General features: G+C 35.3%; 1 protein-coding gene across 1 annotated transcript in view; it reads left to right on the top strand.

The window, feature by feature from the left end:
- The first annotated feature begins 8095 nt into the window (after window positions 1–8095).
- The window catches only part of Rab27b (RAB27B, member RAS oncogene family), a 152030-nt gene continuing 136427 nt past the window's right edge, over window positions 8096–23698 (top strand). Inside the window, exons 1-2 of the mRNA XM_074069791.1 lie at window positions 8096–8198; window positions 8329–8403. The gene's annotated coding sequence lies outside the window, so the exon portion shown is untranslated. The remainder of the gene's footprint in view (window positions 8199–8328; window positions 8404–23698) is intronic.

The following is a 23698-nucleotide window of genomic DNA, read 5'->3' as shown; positions in this document are numbered from 1 at the left end:
TTTTTTTCAGCAGCACAAATTAAGTTTATTGTCTGCTTTTCCCTATGGATTGACTGAGTGATTGCAATTCAACTTGTTTATCAATCTTTGGTGCATCTTTGATGCTCATCTTCAATTCTTTTCTTATCCACATGCCTCTAAAAATTGTTTTACCTAGTTCTGTTTGTGGTAAATGCCCACATTTTTTTAGTCTATAAAAGTCTTCTTTTCAGTTTCATTGTTTTTGTTTTGATGACCCTAGGGTTTGAACTCAGGGTGTGAACTCAGCTTCACACTTGCAAAGCAGGCACTTTACTGCTTGAGCAACCCCTCCAGTTCTCCTTTCCATTTTGCTCTGGTTATTTTGGAGATAGGGTATCAAGAACTATTTGCCTGGGATGACCTGGAAGCATGAACCTGATCTCATCCTCCTAAGTAGCTAGGATTACGGGCATGCACCACAGATACCCAGCTCTCTTTCATTCTTAAAAGATCGTATTTCCTGAGGGCCCAATTCTACATTGACCCTACTGTCATTTGGCTTTCACAGATGCTATACAGGAATTTACAATCTGATTTCAATTTCTTTGAAGGTGATCAGTCCATTTACCTTATCCATTAAGGTCTTTGTCTTGAATGTTAAGTAGTTTCACTATGATGAATCTAGCTGTGGGGTTTTGCTACTGTGGTCATTTATCTTGCTTAGTGTACAGGGTATTTTCTGTATCTTCAGATTCCCTTTTTTAAGCTATGAAAATTCAAATCCATAATCAGCTTGAAAATGTTACATCTCGTATAACTATTTTAAACAAACAAAAATGTCATGTTTTTCTTTTACATAATCAGAGAACAGGAGGGCAGAAAAGATCGTGTCTGGAGTTGGTACAGTGGGAGGAGGAGGATGTGGGCAAAGAGTATATAAGGATGAATACAGTCCAAATACTGTGCACACATGTATGTAAATGGAAAAATGAGACCTGTTGAAACTATTCCAGGGATGAGGGGGGGATAAAGGAGAAAGATGGAGGGGGTGAATTCAACTATGATATACTTGATATATTGTAAGAACTTTTGTAAATCCCACAATGTACCCCAGCACAATAAAAATAAATAAATAATAAGAATCTGATAAAAAAAGTCACATCTCCTTCACTCTCTTTAACCTTTCATTTTGGGCCTTTAGAAACATTTTACATTTTTGCTTTCTAGTTTCCATAACTCTTAATGTCTCTTCTTGTTTTCTACCACCTCAAATCACTATATTACATTCTAGATAATTTTTAAAGATATATGTATAGCAGTTCATTCTCTCTTCAGCTGTGTCCAATTTGCTGTTAAATTGATCCGGGCATCAGTGGCTCACACCTGTAATCCTAGCTACTCAGGAGGCAGAGATCAGGAGGATCATGGTTTGAAGCCAGCCTGGGTACTTAACTAGGCACTGCTTCCCATTACCCCTGCTAAGCCTAAGTTATTTGTTTTGCTTTTTTTGTTTGTTTTATATTCAGCAAATATGCCGTCTATAAGATACCTCTGGGGACTTCTTATTCTTCTACAAGACACTATTAGACCAGAGTGCTTGTGTGTATGCTTGTGACTCACATGTTTTTAAGGTTTTTTGCTCCTGATAGTAGAAGTGGAAGTTGACTAACACTTGTAAGCTAAACTGCAGATTAATCGAGTATAACAAAAGTTTTAAAAACTGAAGAACATAAAAAAAGTTAGTGCAAGTTGCAATAAATAAGAGTTAGTGTCATTGTCTAAAACTTTTGTTTTAATTATATATAGGGGTGTGTGTGTGTATGTTTGTATGGGAGTTATATATTTGTGTCTGCAAGAGTTTGAAAGCTCCTCTTTTAGAAAGCTCATTCTTTGGTCTTCCTCCTTTTTACCTGATTAACTCCTTCCCATTCTTTAAATGTCAGCTCAAATATCATTTCCTGAGAGAAGCCATCTTTGTCAAACCAATATAGATTTGGTTCTGCTGTTAATTGCTCTCAAGATTCATTTTCCTTCATTTTAAGCCCTTATCTCAGTTTATAATTGAAATTTCATAGCAATATTTGATCAATATTTGTCTCCCTTAGCAGACTAGGAGTTTTATGAAAGTAAGCTTTTTACAACTTTATCCATCATTGTATCCTTAAAACAATGCTTCAAGCAAAGTAAGCACTTCATAAGTGTGTGTTCAATAAATAAATGTGTGTTCCTATGAATTCTTCCTTATTTTCACATTTTATCAGTATCTGTAATATTGGAGACCCCTGATAGGTATGGCGTGGAAAAATGAGGACTTCCTGTCTCACTAGATATCCTGCTCTTGTTAGTTAACTCTTTAAGACACAAAAGTACATAAGTACTGGGGAAATGATTGAATACAGACAGAATAAAAATCCTTCACCCATTGAAACTCCCACCAGCCCCAGGTAAAACTTGAGAATTATCTTAATAATTATCTGCAGTTTAGCTTTTCTTCCTCCTCTTCCCTCTCTCCCTCCCTCCCTCCCTCCTCTGTACCTTTCTTTCCACAGGGTCTCCCTATGTAGCCCAGGCTAGCCTCCAATTCACTATATAGCCTAGACAGCCTCAAACATGTGATCCTCCTGCCTCTGTCTCCTTAGTGTGGGGATTACAGGTGTGCACCAGCATGCCTAGTGTAGTTCAGCTTTTCTAATTGTGTGAATGCCATGTACACTATACAGTAGAAATATACATCAGAATCTTCCCCCAAATCTTTAAACTTTTGCTCCAATTTCTTGTGAAGGCAAAATAGGGATTCACTATAAGGAAACAATAAGGTATAGTTTCTATACAGTGTTTAGCAAAACTCTATAATCATAAAAACTTTGAAGAATTCAAAATATCAATATTTTTAACAAAGAAGGGGGATGAGGAATTGTTTCAGAAAGTAGCTTAACTAATTATTCCTATATAACCATAACCAAGTTCATTTTCCATTATGTGCTTATGTAGCTTATGTATATTACACACACACACACACACACACACACACACACACACACACACACACAGGGGGAGAGAGAGAGAGAGAGAGAGATCACGACCCTGATCCTTCTGAATCAGATTGAACTTTAGGGCTTTGCTATCATATGAATAATCAATCCATTGATTGAGAGAAGATAATCAGATTACCCTTGACTTTGTTCTTATTTTCATTTTCATAGATTTTAAGGAATGTATTTTCAAGATACTCTCAAGGTGGCCTTTGCTCTGCAGTATGCCACCAAGCTCGATGTGAGTCCCTCTGTGATTAGGAGTTTAGATGAGGAACCATCCTGTCTGCACTTTTCTTGGGTTTCATTCAGCCTGTTGGCTAGGTCTCCCTGTGCTACAAGATGAAAAGTACTTATATCATGTGTCACTGCTTTAATATATGTTATATGTAATGAAGGAAAGTCCTTGGTCATTTGTCATTACAAATGTTTAATTTGGTTCAGGCCAAGAAAGATATTAAAGTTGTATGTAAACAAAGCTTACAACATGTCACAAGCAAGGTGGGATATGATCTGGATGCAAGCATTGTCATTTAATAAAAAATGCTGTTAATGAGGAAACCATAAGATTTGTTCAGTATTTCTTATATTTCCAATGTTAGTAATACTTCCTTAATACTTTCTAGTAACTTAAAATATTTAAATGTTAATTTATTTGAAACTCTTTTAAAGTGAGGCTGTCTTTTCCGTAGAGTATGTATAAATTTCAATGAGTGTCTATGACATCTAGTTTTAGTTATTTTAAATGGAACAAGAGCACACAAACCCTTGCAGAGTCATCTGAATACAGAATCCTATATTGTTAATGAAGTTAGCCTTTAATCCTCTAGATTTTTTTTTTTTGCCTATACTTGATTGGGCAGTAATTTCTTATAGAACTCACCTTTACTTGTTTTTACAAATTATTTTGTTAATCTTCCCTAGAAATAATCTCTTTTGCACTCGTATTTCATCAGCATAAACACCACTTCAATAAATTATGTAATCACAGAGAAAGTACAGCTGACAAAAGCAGGCTTGGGTATCTACACAGCTGAACCTTGGTTTGCATCCATGTCAGCTAGTGCTCACAGAAGAATGCGTGAAGGTTGGGGGTTAGAGACCAACCTTCAGTGTACATGGACAGCAGTAAGTACATTCTACAGAGGCTGAGTCAGTTAGAAAGGAATTTAGGAAGTAAGGGACAGTACAGGGGACGGCAATACTAATTCAATGGAATTTCTTTTAAAGGGAAAGCTCTATCTAAAAGACAAATTATTTTTATTGTTGATACAAATGACACAGTCTTACAATATTAGCACTTGAATTCCTAATGAGCCATTGACTATATTGTACAATTCCAAGCTCTATGAAGACTGGCAGGTCTGGTAAGAAGTGCATTTTCAATATAATATAAATTTATCTCATGCCTTATTCTCAGGTGAGTCATATTAGTTGATTTTATTATTCTAAGTACGTAATCACATTCTTCAGACCGTGAAGAACATGGCATACCTGTTTATTTGCTTCGAAATAGAATTTCTCGTATCCCACAAATGCAGAAAGCACATGCTTTACATTTCGCATGTCTTCAAGTGGTATAAGTTCTGCTTTATTTTAATAACAATTACAATTTATTGAACCATTTCTTGATCCACTTATGGAATATTCGTGCTATGTGCTGGGTGTGCATGATCCCATTTAATCTTTAATCAACTCTCTGCAGAGTTCTTATTATTAGAATGTACTTATGAGGAAACTGAGGTTCAGATTGCAAGAGTTTCAAAGTGAAAGAAGTTCGAAAGTCACTGCTGTCTATCCAGTACATCTCCAGAGTAGTAATAACTCAATGCAGTACTTTCATTTTATAAAATAAAGGTGTCTTAATTTTCTAGTACAGTTTCATTTTCTTATACTTAACTACCTAGCACAAGTTTCTGTGCTAGGTATTTAACCATAGTTCACATTTGATCATCACATGAAGCCTATATTCATATTTATTCAACTCTATGGAGACACAAAGAGACCCCATTTAAATACAGGTCTGTAACACCAAAGCCAGTGATTGGTCCACTTTGCTTGGGAATGGTACCTGAGAGCCTAAGATTAACTAGCGTGTATGAACAAATAAGCCCTGATGTCATTGACAACCAGTTCCACAGGATCTGGTTGAGCCCTCCCCTGCTCATCCAGGCATTCTAGTTTCTTGCAAAGTCCTTTACTTCACAGTCATTTAAAGAAAAGCGATAGATTGGTCCAGACCACACTGCTCTTATAGTCACCATTGGTTTCTGGCTAGTTAAACCCAACATGTGAGATGCCAGCACCTTCCTTTGCCAATGTGGGCACTGCAAAATAGATGTTCTACAGTCCATGGCCTGGTGGAGCCCCCAGTGATCCTTCCAGACACTAAGGCTCACACACATGTGTGAACCAACCGATTGCAAGGGAAGAAGGGAGCAGTCTCTATAAATTTTAAGTTTTCTTGAGCCCCAAAATATTATAGAGTTTATGAAGTATCTGTTTTAGTCAGTCCTGGCTGATATAACAAAGTCCCACACACTGGGTGCCTTAGAAACAGTTTTGACCACTGGAAGACTAAGATCAGGTGCCAATACCAGCTGGTTTTGAAGAAAGCCCCTTCTGGATGTGTCCTCACATGGCAAAAAGAGTGTGAGAGCTCTCTGAGTCCTCTTTCAGGAGAGGACTGATTCCATTTGTGATAGCACCGAGATCCTTTTGATCACAGTCTGAAACCCGGATGGGGTCCTCACCAGAGTGATCTTTCAGCAACCCTATCTTTCTTCCCTCCTCTTGGTCTCATTGCTGGAATACCATGTCAGTGTACGTCAATGCCCAAGTATAGACATAGAACATTATTCCCAGTGAGACTCTCCAGCACTCATGAGTTACTGGCTATAGGGACATATGTGATGGAAGGGCACTGCCCCCCTCACATGCCAGCCACAGTCACTGCACTGCTACAGTCAAGTCACATACCACTTTGTATTTAAAAGCGTCTCTTGACACCTTTTACTGCTGTTCAATTTTTTTCTTTCTTTCTTTAAAACAGAATCTCATTTCAGAAAATGTGCAGAATTAGGAAGAAGTGGAAAGAACTATAATAGATAATTAAATCTCAGTCTTCCAGCTCAGCCAAGCAAACTTTCATTGGGGCCGATGATGTTGGCCTAACCTGTCTCCCTAATGACTAAGATGGCTCCCTGCCTTGTAGTTCTTCCCAACAAACAATCACAGCTCTTGCCCTGCATGTGACTTGAGATCAATCTAGCTGATTGATTTCTAGATCCTTGGGTCATTAAAAACATCAACCTCCCTCCTTGTTGGGCTCAGTCTGACCCTGGGCCCCTTGGGTCTTTAGTCTTCCTATGAGCAAACTCACCTTGAGTTCTCCATGGTGAGTCTTACCTTGATCTTTTCTTGCTGGGCCCCTGAGCCTCAGCTACTCCGATACACCCTGTTACCTACTGTCACATGCCGTTGACAGTCTGGCAGCCTAGAAACTAGGTAAGAGCTGCCCTTCCTGTTTGAAGGCAACCATCTCTTGGTGGGTGTGGATACTCTCGTGCTGTCTACATGCCAATGCCAGGCTTTGAGCCAGGTTTTGAAGCACACATGTAGCTCGTAGCTGCCTCTCCCTTACCCATCTTACTACCTGTATGTATTCTGCTAACAAACCTTACTGATGCTGACCATCCAGATTCTGGCTGCTTCTATACTAACCTGCCCCCTACTACCCAAATTCTTAACCATAGTTTCTGGAGAAAAGGAAACCTAACCTTCCAGCTCAATGCATGCCTTAGATTCTCCTAGGAAACAGAGCACATCTTAGCTTATATTAGCTATACTCACATAGTGAATATTTTACATATAAATAATATTTACATGTATATTAATATATTTTCTCCATATTTAAATCATAAGTTCCTTGGAGAAAAGCGCAGAACAGGTTCTGCCTGGAAGGAAGGGGGGATGGGGAGAGGGTGGGGCAAGGGCAGGAGGGAGAAATGACCCAAACAATGTATGCACATGTGAATAAATGAATAAAAATAAATAAATAAATCATAAGTTCCTTAGAAGTAACTGTGTCCTTAGCATAGTCTCTTAATGAAGGTAGTCACTTAGTGAGTTACACTAAATTAAATTTAATCAGCTAAGAGATTGGTTTCTGTATTTGTATTCTATTTATATATGTATGTATATATATATAAATATATATATATATATTCTCTATTGTTGTGATGGGTGGGGATACATTATGGCATTTACACAGGTTCTTGCAATGTATACAGTAATTTCACAGCTTACTGCCCAGTTCCATTGTTTTCACAATGAACCTGGGATAACTTGTGCTTTATAAGCTTCGAAGAGTTACTCTACCAAAGTAAATAGAAGACATTCACAGGTATTATATTGTAGTTATAGAAATAATATAAATATTTATATATTGTATATAATAGAAATGTCATGCGTATAAAGGTACCACAAATTAAAAAGTGGGGGAAAAGAATAGAGAAAGATGAAGGATGCTTTTTTTGTGAACTGGCACTTGTACATTTTGCTTCTTTTATTGAATAAGCTTCAGAAGGTCTCCATTTTTGTTTTGCATTTATTTTCACTTAATATTTTTAACAGAATAGGATACACATGGACTTTTAAGATCCTTCATAAACTGTTGGCAAATGGTTAAGAATAATGTATCAGTTTTTAGAAACTCCCTACTGCTTTATCCTTGTTTTCCTTTTACATGTGGGGGGAAAAAAATGAAACAAAATAGATGGATTTCAAAAAACAGAGCTAATGTACAAGTTAGCTTCCTTTCTGACAGCTCCCTGCCTTTAACCTTGTCACCAGCACACCTTATTTACCAGACAAGATCATTTGGCATCCTTTTTGTTTTCAACAGCAGAGTATGGATGATGTTAGCAAACTACTTACCATTTTTTCCATAAACAAACCCCACTGCCCTGGTGCTTCACCAGGTGGCAGCCCTGTAAACCTCTGGTGACAGTCACTAGAAGAATCTCCAAAAGCAGGGAGGCCTTGGAATTACCTAGGATGCTAACCTGGGCCGGCGCTAGGACCGCCCAGACGCCATGGGCGGCCGGGCTCGCAGCCGTCAGAGGCACTGAGCCGCCTTGGCTGTTACACAAGAAGAGGGCGAGGGGCCGGCGCAGCTCCGTCCCCCTTCGGGCAGCGGAGAAGGTATTTACCAGCCGTGCATCACTCGGGTTTTGTAAACTATCCGTGTGCCTCAGTGCTCAGTTGATCTGATGCTTTGCCATGCTGTCCAGTACTTACCGGTTACTCTGTTATTTTATGTTAATTTCCACAGTTGATGGATGCAACAGTGCCATAAAGAAATGGGCTAGCTATTTCCTGGGGCTGCGATCTGGAGGCATTTGGAGGTGTAAGTACCTGGTCTAGATCTCCAATGCGCTGGCTGTTTATTGTGTCCCTTGACCTAACTGAAATATACTCTGTACGTTTCATTCATGAAGGATGAGCAAGTAGATGGTGACAGAAACCACTAAGGATGGGCCTGAAACTCCACTTTGGAGTGGCTGTGTTTCCTCTTCCAGCCTTCGGGTTTGCAAGAGAAGCTGGGTTTTTGCAGACTTTGGGTGGAAAAGAGCTTTTGCTCAGGGCTGCAGACAGCTTGCTTGGTTTCTGCTTTCTCTTTCCAAAGACAGTCCTTTCTACCCATTGATGTGGTGCAGTGTCTTTTTATGTTTTTTCAACGTCTGCAGCCCAGATACTCATTCTAAACGTGAACTGCCAGAAAGCTGCTAAGCCATTCTGTGCCTCCCAGCATAAAGCCACTGAAGAAGGATCTAGTTTGATTTCTCTTACCGCACTATACTCAATACCACATTAGTAAACTGCACGCAGAAACATATGAAAAAACTAGCTATCTAAAATTCCCTTCTCCTGTTTAACAGTAAATCTGTTATCTGTAATAAAGGAATAGCTTGTTATTAGAAAAACCTGAGAATATGCTGCTATGGATAAAAGTGGAAAATTTCTTTAAATACTTCACAAATCAGTGGAAGAAGCTTTTTGCAAGGACTTGGGGTTAAGCTTTAGGCATTAAAAGATCTTGGAAAACTTTAAGATCTTGTCAGATTGTTAGATAAGATTATTACCTCAGTAATTAGCTTAAATTTATGTATCTTGTATCAGATGAAATAGGTAAATGTATTCCTACATGAATAAAATACTAAGTCTTGTTAATAGTCAATTCATGGGATATTTTAGAACAAATATTGTCATTCAGATGTATCTGAGGAAAGAAAATAACCAAGACACCATACAAGACATCAATATTGAAAATGACTTTAATGAAAAACATTTATTAAAGAGCTTTTAAAATACTTTTAATGGTTCCAAAATTTATATATTTAAGTGCCTTATATTTGATATATTGAAATAACCTAAATGAGAGTTCAAATTGTTTTGGTATCAAACTTTTGAAAATATATCGATTATTCTAAAACTCTTTTTTTGATGGAAGAAAAAGGGACAAAGCTATGAGAGAAGGAAAGATTAAGTTTTATTTTATGGTTCAATACTTTTTAGGTTGTAAATATTCTGCTGTAATATTTACTAAATAAATAAAATAAACCTATGCTGTTTTAAATGTAATAAAAATTGCAAATGGTTTCAATCATTTGCAGCATTTTTAAGATGCAAATGGGATATATGTAAAAGGTAACATATTGCTGTACAGGATGCCTAAGGCAAGGAAAACCTTTTTCAAAACTAACCCCTACTTTCTAGGGGAAGTTAGGGAAATCAGATTGGAGATGGTAATCAACTTTTTTATTTTTTGCAGCAAGAATAATTTTTAAACTTATTTTTGACGGCTGCACATGGTAGTACACATCTATAATCCCAACTGCTTCAGAGGCAGAGACGGGAGGATCATGGTTCAAGGCCAGCCTAGGAAATAAGTTAGCAAAACCCTATCTCACAAGCCAGGCAGGGTGGTTCATGCCTATGGTCCCAGCTACTTGGGAGGCAGGGGGAGGAGGATCATAGTCCAGGGCTGGTCCTGGGCAGAAAGCATGAGACCCTAGCTGAAAAATAAACTAGAGCAAAAAGGGATGGAATGTGGCTCAAGTGCAAGAGTGCTTGCCTGCTAAGTACAGGCCTTTAGTGCCACCATCACAAAACAAAACAAACAAAAACCCCACAAACTAAACTCAGTTTTTGAGTTGGTATAATAATATACTACATAACTTTATAAACTTTTTGTGAATACTTTCACCCTCTCTTTTAAAAAGTTCTCTATAGGTCAAGTCTGGAAAGATGACTTAGTTCTTCAAATTTAAACTTAGTTCTGAAAATTCTTTTCTAACATAATGACTTTCAGCTTTAAACTTAGTTTGATTCCATACTTATCATCCTAGGTACCTTATAAATAATTTAAAATAGCTTCACTATATGTTGAGCTGAAAGACTCATTGGATTCAATAGTGATATGAAAAATAACACCAACACCAGAATTTTATTTGGAATTTGCTACTCTTCTCAGAACATGAACACTCTCCCTGAATTTAAGACCTACCTAAAATGAAGCCAACTGGGCAGACCTGAGTGACTGAAGGCAATCTGTCCAGAGCTCAGAAGAATATTCTGGAATTGTTGACAAAAAGTGGGGCTTAGACTAAAGAACAAAATACCTGATCTAAGATTAATTTGTTAAATTAATGTTAATTAATTTGTTAAATTAAAGCAATGATTTTCTAGTGATTTTGATACTTGAGCAAAATCCCATGAGACCTTGAAATGTCTTGTTGCCTAAGATTCAGGTGGATATTTTTATCTTGATTTACTGGATAATGGTAAGGTAGACATTTCTGAGAGGTAATTTTTTTTTTTTTGGATTTATGTATTATTTATTTATGTTACACATTTACATATGCTGACTGATATGAGATGTCATAAGAGTCATGTCTTAACCAAAGAAAAACTCAGTTGGCAAAGAGCAACTTCTCGCTGAGAGGTAAATTTTAACATACAAATTTTTTTTATTTAAAAGAGGCTCGGCAAATAGCAAATCTAGTTCCATCAATTTCAGCAATAACAATGTTTTTTTTTTAATTATCTAATACAGAACGTTTTTCCCAATAGAGATTCTCATATGAATAAGGTACTTGGTAAAACATTTTTAAAAGGCAGCTTGTGCGTTAGTAAACTATCCATAGTAAAGGGAGAAAAGAAGCATGAGCTAAATTGTTCTGACATTGCAGTTTGCTCTTAATTTTGTCTTCTAAGCATCCGTGCTTTGTATAAGAAACAATGTCTTCTAGTATTGGCCACAGAAAAATGCAACAAGTCAGTTGGGACCAACTTGCAGTAAGCAGCCTGGGGGAGACAGTTTGTTGAATGGAAAGAGAGAAATTGTAAAGAAGTGGCAACAGTCCTCTGGATTCGTCTTGAAAGATAATTACAATTCAACATGAATTTTTAAGAAGTGGTTGGTCACATACACAAGCCACAATAAACAAGAATTCCATGTAACCTGAGATTTTCTTTTGAAATCACATTTCAAAAGAATCAAAAAAATCACATTATGATTTCCCTTATAAAAGGCTTTAAGGGAAGGGAGTGAGAGCATACTAGTGGCATGCCACGTCTGCATTGGTTATAATTTTTGTAATCCAGGAAAGATAAAGTTATGTGTTTTGTGGCAGTTTAGCAAAAGGAGAAAGCCATTATCCACACAGCTTTGGGAATAAATTTTTCTTGACAGCAAAAGTCTTCTTTCTTGTCACTTCCAGAGTTTGAACATTACTTATAAATAAAAAGATTTAAGCCAGGCCTGGTGATTCATTTCTGAAATCCCAGCACTTGGGAGGCTGAAGCAGGAAAATCACAAGATCAAGACCAGCCTGGACTACCTGGTCTATCTACTTAAAAAAAACAAACAGAACCAAGGAAAGAAAGAATTTAAAAAGTGTAGACAGAAAACAAAACTTTTAAATATTCAAGATTCAGTCTTTGAGTGTAAAAGCCACTTAACAGTGTAAAATGTGTGCCATGCAAAATCAGGTTTATCCAGAAATATTGTTTTAACTTGTTCTTCCTGGTTCATACAACTCTATCTGATATAGGCATGGGATTCCACTAATATACACTCATTTTCTTCCTCTTAAATCTTTCATAAGGAGGAAGTTAAAAAAAAACCTCTAAGGAAACATGGGTAAATATTAACCATGATTCACAGATATGTAAGTTGCAAACAAACTTTGCTATTCCAAAAACTATAATGTGATGATTATAGCTTGCACTTTGGAATTAGTGTAAAATTTTATAAACACAGTATTTAATATCTTTGGATTACTTAGTTTATTAGATATTCTTTGATTCCTCACTGTTCTAGGTACTGGAGTGAGAACAGTAAACATGATTTACCTTTCAAGGTCTCCAACATTTTTTGGAGGAATATAGGCAATAAAGAAATAACTAAATATTATTAGCAAAATGCATTATTATTAATATTGCTTTATTTTTTATCATAACATACAAATATTTAACATATGAATTAAATGAACCACAATATAACTGACATGTTAAGTTGAAAATTGGAAAAGAGTACTACGATAAAGAAAGATAGTATGCTACAGTAAAAAGAATACCAACCTGGAAGCTAAACCTACCACAGTTCAAATCCACTCTGTCATTCTTTTTTAGGGAAGGGGGGTGGTACTGAGGTTTGAACACAAGGTCTTGTACTTGCTAGCAAGCACTCTACCAATTGAGCCACACCCCAACTTTCAGTTATGAAATTTTTACACTTTGGAATCTTAGCAATTTACTCTTTGAGTCTTTCAGTAAAAGTTTATAGTTTGACAAGAGAAAAAAAATGAGATAATATCCATTGAATTTCTGTGACAATATATGGGAAAACTTAATTTCCATATGACTTATGAAATGTTTCGACTTTATGAATTCACAAATATTTGAGTATCACTTTTGTGCCTGTCTTTAAATTCTTTTGGTGATTCTGTCATGCAGTTGAGAGAGAAAAGACAAATATTCCAGACATCAGAAAGAGACAGCATTGTTCCTGAATCTTCTAAAGACCAAGCCTCCAGTGGGAGCTTTGTTACATGCAGACACAATTGATTTTGCTCATCTCCTCCAAAGCCACCAACAACGTGGTTGACAAGGATTAATTATGGTGCTGTTCCTTTAGGGAATGCTGGACAGACAGGGGCAAACCCACAGGTTAGACACATGTCGCTTGGTGAGACTGGGCTTACTGAGTTCTGCTTGTCAAATACAAATTAAATTCAAGAGAAATAAACATTATACTTCACAGTACACAGCACAGAGTTCAGGTTGAAGTTGATGAAACAAGTTCATTTATGAAGAAGGTAGTTCATTGGAAGTTGGAGCAACGCACATGTAAACACTGTTGCAACTGTGTACTGTTAGCATGCAGCCATAAAATACCCACATTCACAAATAATCACATTAATTTCCCTAACCAACTGCATTAGTTACTTTTTTAAATGAAAACTTACTATGGCATGATTTTTTAACTGTTTTCCTATCACTCAACAATACAGTTAGATCTAGTGGTAAAATTGTGCAATAATGTCATCACATCAGAAAACAATCATAGATGCTATCAGCTAGATGCATTTAAAGCTATTGTATCAGACATAATCCCAAATACAGAAGTATACCAAACATTTTAATGTTGAAAAAGGCTGACATAGAAAGGAGTAGTGACAGTGTTGGGGGGAGGAGTTGTTCCCTGATTGTCCTGGACTTAACTATGGAATTCTTCAGTGCAGCAGCTACAGATAAATTAGTAAATCCAGACTATGGGGTTGAATTTTATGACAATCAACAATATCAGGTAGTTATTTTGCCATTTTTTGAATATCTATCTATTATTCAACTCTTGTGCTTGAAATAACTCTGGAATTTATGTTTATTTTAAATACAACATTTGAAATCTGGAAGGAATAGTGAACTCAGGAAGTCCATTATTCACATATAATACAACTGTGACAATGGGAACTACTTTGAGTTTAAAAATGTTGGATAATTAACATTATATGAAGAGGGTAAAATTCTTTGATGAATATTAGACAGATGAAAAAGAGGTAGATAGATAAACAGAGATATGAAATGCCTAATTACACATCAACTTTTAAAGCTAATCTTCAATGGCATGCTTCTAGCAGTTTACATAATTCTTTTTTTTTATTAGGATATATTTGTTGTTCAGAGGGAATTTGTTGTGACAACTCAAGTAGGCTTATACTGTACAAAGGTTTGACTGCCCTGATCATCTCTTTTCCCCACATTTTAATTCATAGTCAATTGAGAGCCTGTTGAAATACCAAAAAATATACAACTTTGTTCTATACAAAGTTGCTGTAACAACTAGGATTCATTTAGTGTCACTTGCACTTTTGATTTTTCATTTATCATTAAACATCATAAAACAATAAGTGAAAAATGTTAGAAAATATTCACATATTTGTCCATATAAACATCTCTGTACTAAATGCAACAGTGGGCTAACAGCAGAACTTCAGTGCATCCGTCAAAAAATTTACTTTTTAGGAGATATACTTTAAAAATAATTCTAATTTTTCTTTCAAAATAGGATTTTAGTAGTGAGATGTGTGAAAATGTGGGGGATTCATTTTAAGTCAAGAATTGGGTGTCAAAATCAGTAAAAGTGATAAAATATTACTGATTAAAGAGAACAGAACGATTTTGGATACCTCTAGATAAGCACGGAAAAGACATGATTTAGCAACAGCATATGTGGGAAACACCTAATAGTTTGAATGCTCAGTAAACTTGCCAAGAGTAGACAATGCTGGTCTGTGCTTAGGCTAACATTAAAGAGAGAGAGTGGTCTAGAATACGAGGGTGAATATACTCACTTAGTATAGAAAGCTCTGTGATTCTGTGTTTAGTTCTGAGCTCTGTGCATTACAAGGGCTCTAGAGTCACTAGAAATTATATCAAGGTTAGAAAGATAGAGAAGCTTCCAAGTTTAAAAGGATGAACAGAGGATTTTGGGGGTAGAGAGAGAATAGTTAAGAATGACATTTACTCTTACTTTTCACTTGTCTTCAACAACTTGAATGGTTGCAGAGTGAAAGAGGAATGAAGTTAGTACTTTAGGGCACGACCAAAGAGACCCTTTCTAGAACAATGGTGGAATTTTGGGGAGACAGAGCTCAGTGGGCTTCATTAGTAATGACAAGGTGTCTGACAGAATGGTTTGTTTGAGGCAATGTGGTATGGAAAGATAAACATGGATTATCTATATCAACCCCTAAACCTTCCACTCACCACTACTTCCTTATGTGAGAAATGAGAAAAGCAATTTAGAGGGATATCACATGGTTAGCTAAGGTAATATGTGTAATACAGTTAAAATAAAATAAGTATCCAAAAATGTTATTCCTCTTTTCTCATTTTTGTCTTAGGCAGTGAGTAACTTTTGGGTGAGTGTTTACATTTTAGGGACAGTGAACTCAAGTTTCCAAAAGGTAGCTGAACTTACAGAAACACAATGCTGGGTTTCTTCCTGTATATGTCTATTAAATATGTAATGTTTAGTCTATGTAATATGTTCATAAAATACTGGATTTAGGAAATTTAAAAACTCTTGTGAATCTACTTCATGGAGATAATTGGTTCACTTGCTGCATAATGAAATAATGGAAAATGACCCCAGTTCTGAGACTTCATGATACCTCAGTGTCATGTTGAAAAAGATTTTGAAACACTGACTTTACCTCAAACAGCATCTGTTTTCATAAGCAAGGCCTAACATATTGGAGGTTTACCATTTTTTATGTTAAGTGGAATAATAATCAAGTCGTAAGCACTCAAAGGCCACTTTTTGCCTGAGTCACTTGGTTGCCTACTCTATTGTAAATAAAAACTCAAATATCTTGCATCTTAGTACTATAAAGCACATGGGTCTTCCTGTATAAATTATTCAGAGGCCTCTCATTACACTTAATGGCTGCAACGTTGAGAAAAGGTGGTTCACACACGCAAATCTTAATTACATCTCACACTCAAGTGTGATAACATCTCTGCCTTTTTGTCAAATTAAAAAAAGTTATTGGGTTTAGCAGTTAGACTTCACATGGTTTGCAGTTTGAATCTAGCCAATGATTATTGAATGTGTACATCACTTCGACTATACATGGTTGTACACACACACACACACACTCCCTGTTAGAAAGCTGCATTTATTTATTTATTTTTTGTTGTTGTTGTGCAGATGATTAAAAGTAAATGTACAAAGAGGTAATTTTTACCTTTTTGAGGGGTGGCCTATAGATTATATTCCATAGGAATAACACTTGAGAATACACTTATAAGTTTCTGTGTAATATTTATGGTTTTCTTCATACAAATTCTTCTGTCACATATGAATCAGCATTATTCATTTTACAGAAATAGCACTTATTCAGTAAAGGCATTTTCACCTTTCAAACATTCTTTTTTTGCCAGTTTTAAGATACATATATTTTCTAGAGAATCTCCAAACTGCTACTGAATTTCCTGTGGTGGCAAGGTCACAGTAGAATAAAGAATAGTTAAAAATCTTGTTATCTTCATAGTCACATTAAAAAATATTGCATTAAAAAACAGTTTTTATCTAAAAAATAACTAAATTCGTTGAATACCAATTGACAAAACTAGGGGGATGGGGAGACTGCATAAATTGGAAAAGCAAAATGTAAGTTTGTAAGACACAATGTTATATAAAGCTAACTTGGATGTCAAGTTCAAGTTCACCAATATGTAGTTGAGATTTTCTTTATAGATGAATAAGGAGAGGTAAATAAGGTCTATTTGCTATTTCAATAGCTTTAGTTCAGTAGTGGGATGCTTTGAAAGGAGACAGTGAAAGAAGTATGCATTTTTAAAACAAGTTTTGAACAAAGAATTTGTAAGACATAAAACTAAGTATTTGTGTAAGTCCTTAATATTAAATATATTTCCATATTGTTTTAAACTAATTTACATTTGTCCTTTAGATATAATCAAGTATATTATTTTAAATTAGAATTTTTTCCTTCTGATACAGTCAGGAATAATCCATTGCAGTTATCAGCAGTATGACCTGTAAAAGACCTTTGGGTGAAATTGTAGTTTCATGTCTTGTTGCAGCTAAAGTGAGAAAATATACACTACTATGTACAGTCTAAAACACTGCTGTGCCTTTATTTCACACCATGTTTTATTTTCTCACTTGTGGGATATTAAAATCATCTGAATAGTTGGCTAGCTGAAGCAATCACAGTCCACACTACAGCTCCCTGACCTATAGCTAAAATGGAAGTACACACGCAACGTAGAGGGACTCTAGAGCTCTGCCAGATGCATAAGAAAGAAGGTAACTGAGTTAGAAAGCCAGAGCAGAGGGAGGAAAGATTAAGGACTTCCCTAGGGTTTTCATTGCTTTCTGTACTTCCCAACTTGGGCCCCAAAACAGCTGAAACCCCACAGCTTTGAGTAGGAGCACACTCCAGAAATCTCCACGAAAGTCCACTTCCTCTGTCTAGAGGACAGGAGCAAGGAGGAGGTGGCCAGAACTGTCCCCGGACTCTTCTATAGCTAAGTTCCCGCAAAGATACAGCAGCCCTGCTTTCCCTTTCAGGGATACAGTGGTGTCCCAAGTGGGGTGAATTCTTGTCACCCTCTGCCCTTTCTTCTCTCAGTTAAAAGAACTTCTGCCGTCCTCCACCAGCCATCCCGCCAGCCAACCCGCCATTATCCAGTCTTCCTCATTTGGTGCCTACAACCAGTCTCCATTATGTTGTATTTTGTGTTCTCACTGTATTTATTTTCTTTTAATTTTTATCACCTATGTTAACTTCATTTTTATTAAATCAATTTATTTTCTATTTGTAAGAACTGTCTAAAAATGTTGGGTTTTGGAATAAAACACATTATAATTTTTGCTATTAAAATAACATTTATTTTTGATTTAAAGTTATTTAATTTGACAATTAGGATTTTAGTAACAAATTAACAATAATTAAACGAAGGATAAGTATAATACATAAATGTCTGGCATAGTAAATGAAAGCTGGACTAGGAATAATTGTAGTAGGAAAAATTTAACACAGAAAGCATAATTCAAATTTAAAGGGTTTGTAAAATAATGATAAAATCTACATTCACCAGTAAGATATATCCATTCTGAATCCGTAAACACTGAATAATACACCCTAAAATGTATAAAAATATAAAAAGCAAGGAGAAAGACAAGTCCACATAGTGTCAGATTGTATCAAAATTCTTCCAGACTGGGGAAAAATTAAAACATTCTTTTTTTTTGCTAAACGGTTCAAGAAGTTAGTCCCAATATTTAAAAAGTTTATTTGTGTCATAAACAGATAATTCAAATTAGCCATATATAATACAATGTAATATAAATCAGACCTAACAATAGTTAAAATAGAATCCAAACCTATACATGGTAATTCAATCTCATCTGATCACGTTAAAAACACTAGTTTTATCCATGCAGCTCATTGGAGTTATTTCCAATCAGGCACATTTTTCTCTTTAAGTCCAATGCACTGTGTAGAGATTTAGATAAAAACAACCAGATTCTGCACTGAAAACACTTAAAATTTCCCTACTCAACCACATGAGATTGTAAACAAAGTAAATAACTGATTTAGAGAAGTTGTGGTACAAATTCTGGTTCTAATGGCAAATATCTATTAGGTTCAGTTTGGTGACTATCATGATCTGTAGGTAAATCCTTATTTTCAAGGTCAGAATTGACCTTGAATTTCAAGTGGATTTAACAGAACACTAGAACTTAAGTTCTCCTATCTTTATTTTCTTAATACAGAAAATCTTTCAATCACTGTGTAAAGTTAATACCAATCAAATCCATTATTGGTGGAATCCCAGAAGATTTATTTGACATCATGAATATTGTAGAGTTATACTTGTATCTATTTTAATTATTATCTTGCTTTTTACTTCTTGTTTAAACTATGTTAAAAATAATCTTAAAATATAGGACTTTTTAAGATCCCATTAGGAAAATTTGAATGCTCTTTTTGAAATTTTTAGTTATTTAGAATTTTCCATTTGTCTAAATTCAAACTAGACCAAAATTCATTTTTAAATCTGTAGCGATTTTGCTGTCAGTCTAAGACACTAAGAAGGGTGGGGACACTTACTATCTGAGAATTGCATATGCTGTTTAGTAAAGAATGACCCTTTTTTATTTCTTGGCAAGAAGAAAACATTAGAAGAGACATGCATCTTGTATCCTTCTTTGTGGATGTCAGGAATTATCAATCTGAAGTACAAATGGCTCAATTAAAGAGCAATCATTTTTGTCAGAGTAATGATTTAAATGGTACTTCATAATTTAGAATGCATCACGATATTACAATGAAAAGATTTAGTATATTCCTGGTCTCTTCTAGTTTTTCTCAGAATGTTCAAGTTTCTTGCTTTCAGTAATATTCTACTTCCATTAACGTTATCTAACTTTTCATTTTTAAAGTATTTAAAGATGATGTTTGAAAGATAATTTTGAAATCTTTGCCAGCACTCGCAGTTTACAGATGAGGATTCAAAATTATAAGAAGTTACTGAAGTTCTCTTTTGTCACAATATACTAGATCTGAAAAGACAAGCTATGTTTTATGACTCTCAACCAGGTGTTATTTTTATCAGCATATACTTTCATGGAAATATAATTTCAAAAAGAAAAATCAAGCTCTCAGATAAATATAAAATGGACATGCATAGAAGAGTCTCTTCAACTAATTAATTAACGAAGGACATAAGTAAGATGTCATGATTAATTTAGAGCCACTAGCTATGTATAGATAACTATTTAAATATAAACAAATTAAAATTGAGTTCAATAAATATTTGACCCTCAGTCATACCATACTCTGATTTTCTTTTCTTTTTGCTCTTTCTTTTTTCTGTTTGTATTTTTAAGATAGGGTCTTGCTATGTTGCCCAGACTGGCCTCAAACTTCCTGTGTCAACCTCCAGAATACTGTGATTACAGATGTGTACTCACATGCCTGGTATTCTCTCTGCTGTTCCTGTGCTCAGTACCTATACTTGCTGAGTGGCTGCCATATTAAGTAGCATTTATATTATCACAGAGAGTTCTGTGCCTATTTAGACAATTCTTGAGAGGGTATGAACTTTGTGTATTATGGAAGTGATGAAGTACCTGCCTTTTTGCTTTATTTCCGGGTTTCAGATAACTTTCTGATAGTTTTAATTGTGGTGGAATTTACACCATTTAAAAGTAAAATTAGACAGAAAATATCTATTGTATGAAAATACTTAAAAGACTTTACACATATGATGATTCCAAACTTGTTAATTTTATGAGTAAACCAAGTGATACATGGTATATTTTGGTAGTGTTTTATTTTAAAGAAGTGGTTTTTAGAGCAATGCACACGTTCAAAAGTATAATGCTATGAAAATATACTCTATATGTCACTTGATTTACTCAAGGTGATTCAACCAACCATTATAAAACCATGAATATTGAGATGTTGTGAGTGGTGTGATAAAACAGAATAGAGTCAAAACAGAAGGATGTGAGGCAAGGCAACCACAATACTAAGGAAACCTGTGCTGCTTTGTGCTTCACATAGATTTTTATCTTCCTGTGTTTAATTATGATGAAATGGAATTGCACGTATTGCTGTGAAAGCAACTTGTTTGCTAAAGTAGAGCCAAGGTTTTGTAATAACACTCAATAATTCAGTAAAGAAACATAACAGTATGATGCTGTGAAAACTGAGAGAGTTAACTGTGTAATATAGAAATACTTTACCATCTCCTTAGCAACATTAAAGCAGTTTTCATGAATTTCATTATTGTTGTAAATTTCATCATTTAATAAACACACAACCATTAATAGATATTATGGGCCCATTAGTCTATCCATACACACTGGTAAAGAAGATAGAAAAAGTCCAAATAATTAATTAATTGTTAATGTTATGAATTTAATGAAGAAGTACAATGAGACCCCATCAACCTGTTGAGTAACAGTTGGGTGTGTAGAGGGATGAAGTTCAGAGAGTCATCTCTAAGAAAGTGACATTTAATTTAGGATTGGGGGATAAGTAGGGATTTTGTAGGCTCAGCAGCAGGTGATAGAGGAACTGGGACAGGAAATTTGAGGAAGAAAACCTCATGTAGAGCCCTGGCAAAGGAGGTGGCATGAATACTGAGTCTTTATTGGACGACACCATTGGATGGTTATATATAACAACAGCATGTAAACAAATAGGCTTTGCTTTGTCAGAAGTAACTGTACATTCACTCATCGAAATTTAATCATCAGTAATGGAAAACTATTGATTTGAAAACACTGGGTTTTAAAATGTTATTATTGGTATTTTTTGACAAAAAGAAAAAGAAACTGCAGATTGCCTTAAATTATTGTTCTTATACCAGCTTGCTGTCCAGAAAATATATAAAAACACAGAAAACTAGTGATCAGCTTCTCATTGAAAAATTGCCAAAAATATTTCCACGTATGGGGAAAATCTACCCTGAAAGCCCCCTTGACCTTCTACTAAGATCAACTTCCAACCAGATCATAATTTACTTGTTCACCAACAGTGAGCTACCTGGGATGTTTTACACAAACAAGGTTCTCTCCTGCAAATAAGGGCCATGCCTTGGATGGGGTTATTGACTTTAGCCATAGCTGTGGGTTCCTAAGCAAATAAGCAGAGAATGAGGGTTATTCTCCTTGTCTGGGAAAATAGCCACAACTTAATTAACCAAATAATTCAACCTTTATTTATGTGATTAGTTATACTCCATCTATGACCATATATCTGGATGATGTTAAATTTGATTGCAGAACATTATATTAGCTAATGAGTAGTTCAATCCTAATTGTATTTTTGAACTTTATTTGGTACATTATCTTGGCATCATCTTTCTTCCTTTCCACACACTCTGTATCCCCTCACCGTAAATATTTTTTGCTATAAATGAGATCATGTAATAATCTCTTTATTTCTAGCACTCACCACAGTGCCTTGTAATAAGAGATACTCAGTGCATGTTTAATGAGAGACTAACCAAGTGAATAAATGAATGATCCTAGATTTATAAGCAGACTAGGAGAGAAAAATACTTTAAATTATTTGATTGATTCTCTTACATTAATGAAATTTTCATTTTGAAACAATGTGAATACATCTAAGTTATTTGACTAATATAGAAGAGAGGATTTTTTGAAGATGAGACTATCAAAATAATCATGAACAATATGTTTGACTTTTATTGAACATTACTATATACAAATCAGCCTTCCACAAAAGGTGTCAGACACAGCTTTAGCCTTCTAGAAATTTGTGACAAAGTTGAAAGATGAAAATGTGTGCTTAAAAGTGTAATGGCCAATAGCCAAAATTTATACCAAATGCCAAATGAATACCATAAAAAGTGAGATATACCAGAGTTTGAAAAAAAAATAGCAAGTAACATCTTATGAATCACAGAAGAAGAAGAAAGTTAGGTAACAGTACTGGACTCCTGTGGCTGTGTTTAGATGTCAATCTTGTCCTACATACATTTATCAGTATTTATTTTATAGCTGATTCTCTCTGAAGACATTACTTATGTTTTCCACATACATAAGAATAACTGGAAAGGAGAAGAACCTGTGAGTAGTCATTGATCACCTATCATATCCAGGGACTGCAGGCAGATTTTTACATAATCTATCTCTACTTTAGACCTCTGTTTAGAACATAACCACATTCATAAGCTTTTTCACTTAATCTGCATCTTTTGCTAGTTCTAGAGCAGAGTTTGGCCTGCATGAGAATACTTCTGAAAGATAATTTTGTTATGGTATACCTCGTATGAAATAAACTTCACCTGTTTCAAGTGTACCTCTGTGCAAGCACAGCCAAAATTGCTTAGTGTTCCTTTGCAGTCAGCCCTGACTTTAGGTTTCCTTTACTATGTTTTTGGTCAATATATGTTTATTTGTCTTTTCTGGGATTACATATAAATGAAATCAGGCAGTGCGTATTTTTCTATGTAAGGCTGCTTTCATTCAGTGTAATGTTTGTGCGGTCCACTCAAATCCTTGCTTGTAGTAACAGTTCAAATTTTATTTTGGTTTATTTCAGTGTCTAAGTCCTATTCCACCATATAGATAAACCAACATTTGTTTATCCATTCTCCTGTTGATGTTCATATAGTCTCCTTTTTCTTTGGCTGGTGTGATCAAACTTCTTTGACCCTTGATTTTCCAGCTTTCAGGTAGACATATTTTTATTTCTCTTGGTGAAGCGATAAGAATGGTATATGTACATTTAACTCTGTAAGATGCTGTCAAGTGGTTTTCCAAAGTGCTCTGTGCATTTTGCTTTCCCTAGTGGAAACTCATGAGCACCATAGATCCGTTCTTCATGCTTGGTATCACTGATGCTTTTAAGTTGAGCCCTGCTAGTGACTTCATGGTGACTTTAATTTGCATTTCTCTGATAAACTAATGCTTGATCTTATTTATATGGCTTTATTGGACATGTTTATATTATTGTTTGAGAAATATGTGTTCAGATTTTCCCACATGTATTGTTATGAGTTCTCTGTCTATTCTAGACATGGATCCTTCATAAGACAAATGTAGATATTCTTTCTGTGGTTTG

Source organism: Castor canadensis, chromosome 4 (genome assembly GCF_047511655.1).
Source record: "Castor canadensis chromosome 4, mCasCan1.hap1v2, whole genome shotgun sequence".
NCBI classification, from domain to species: Eukaryota; Metazoa; Chordata; class Mammalia; order Rodentia; family Castoridae; genus Castor; species Castor canadensis.
The sequence above is the reverse complement of the archived record's forward strand: the minus strand, read 5'-3'. Positions and strand labels throughout refer to the sequence as shown.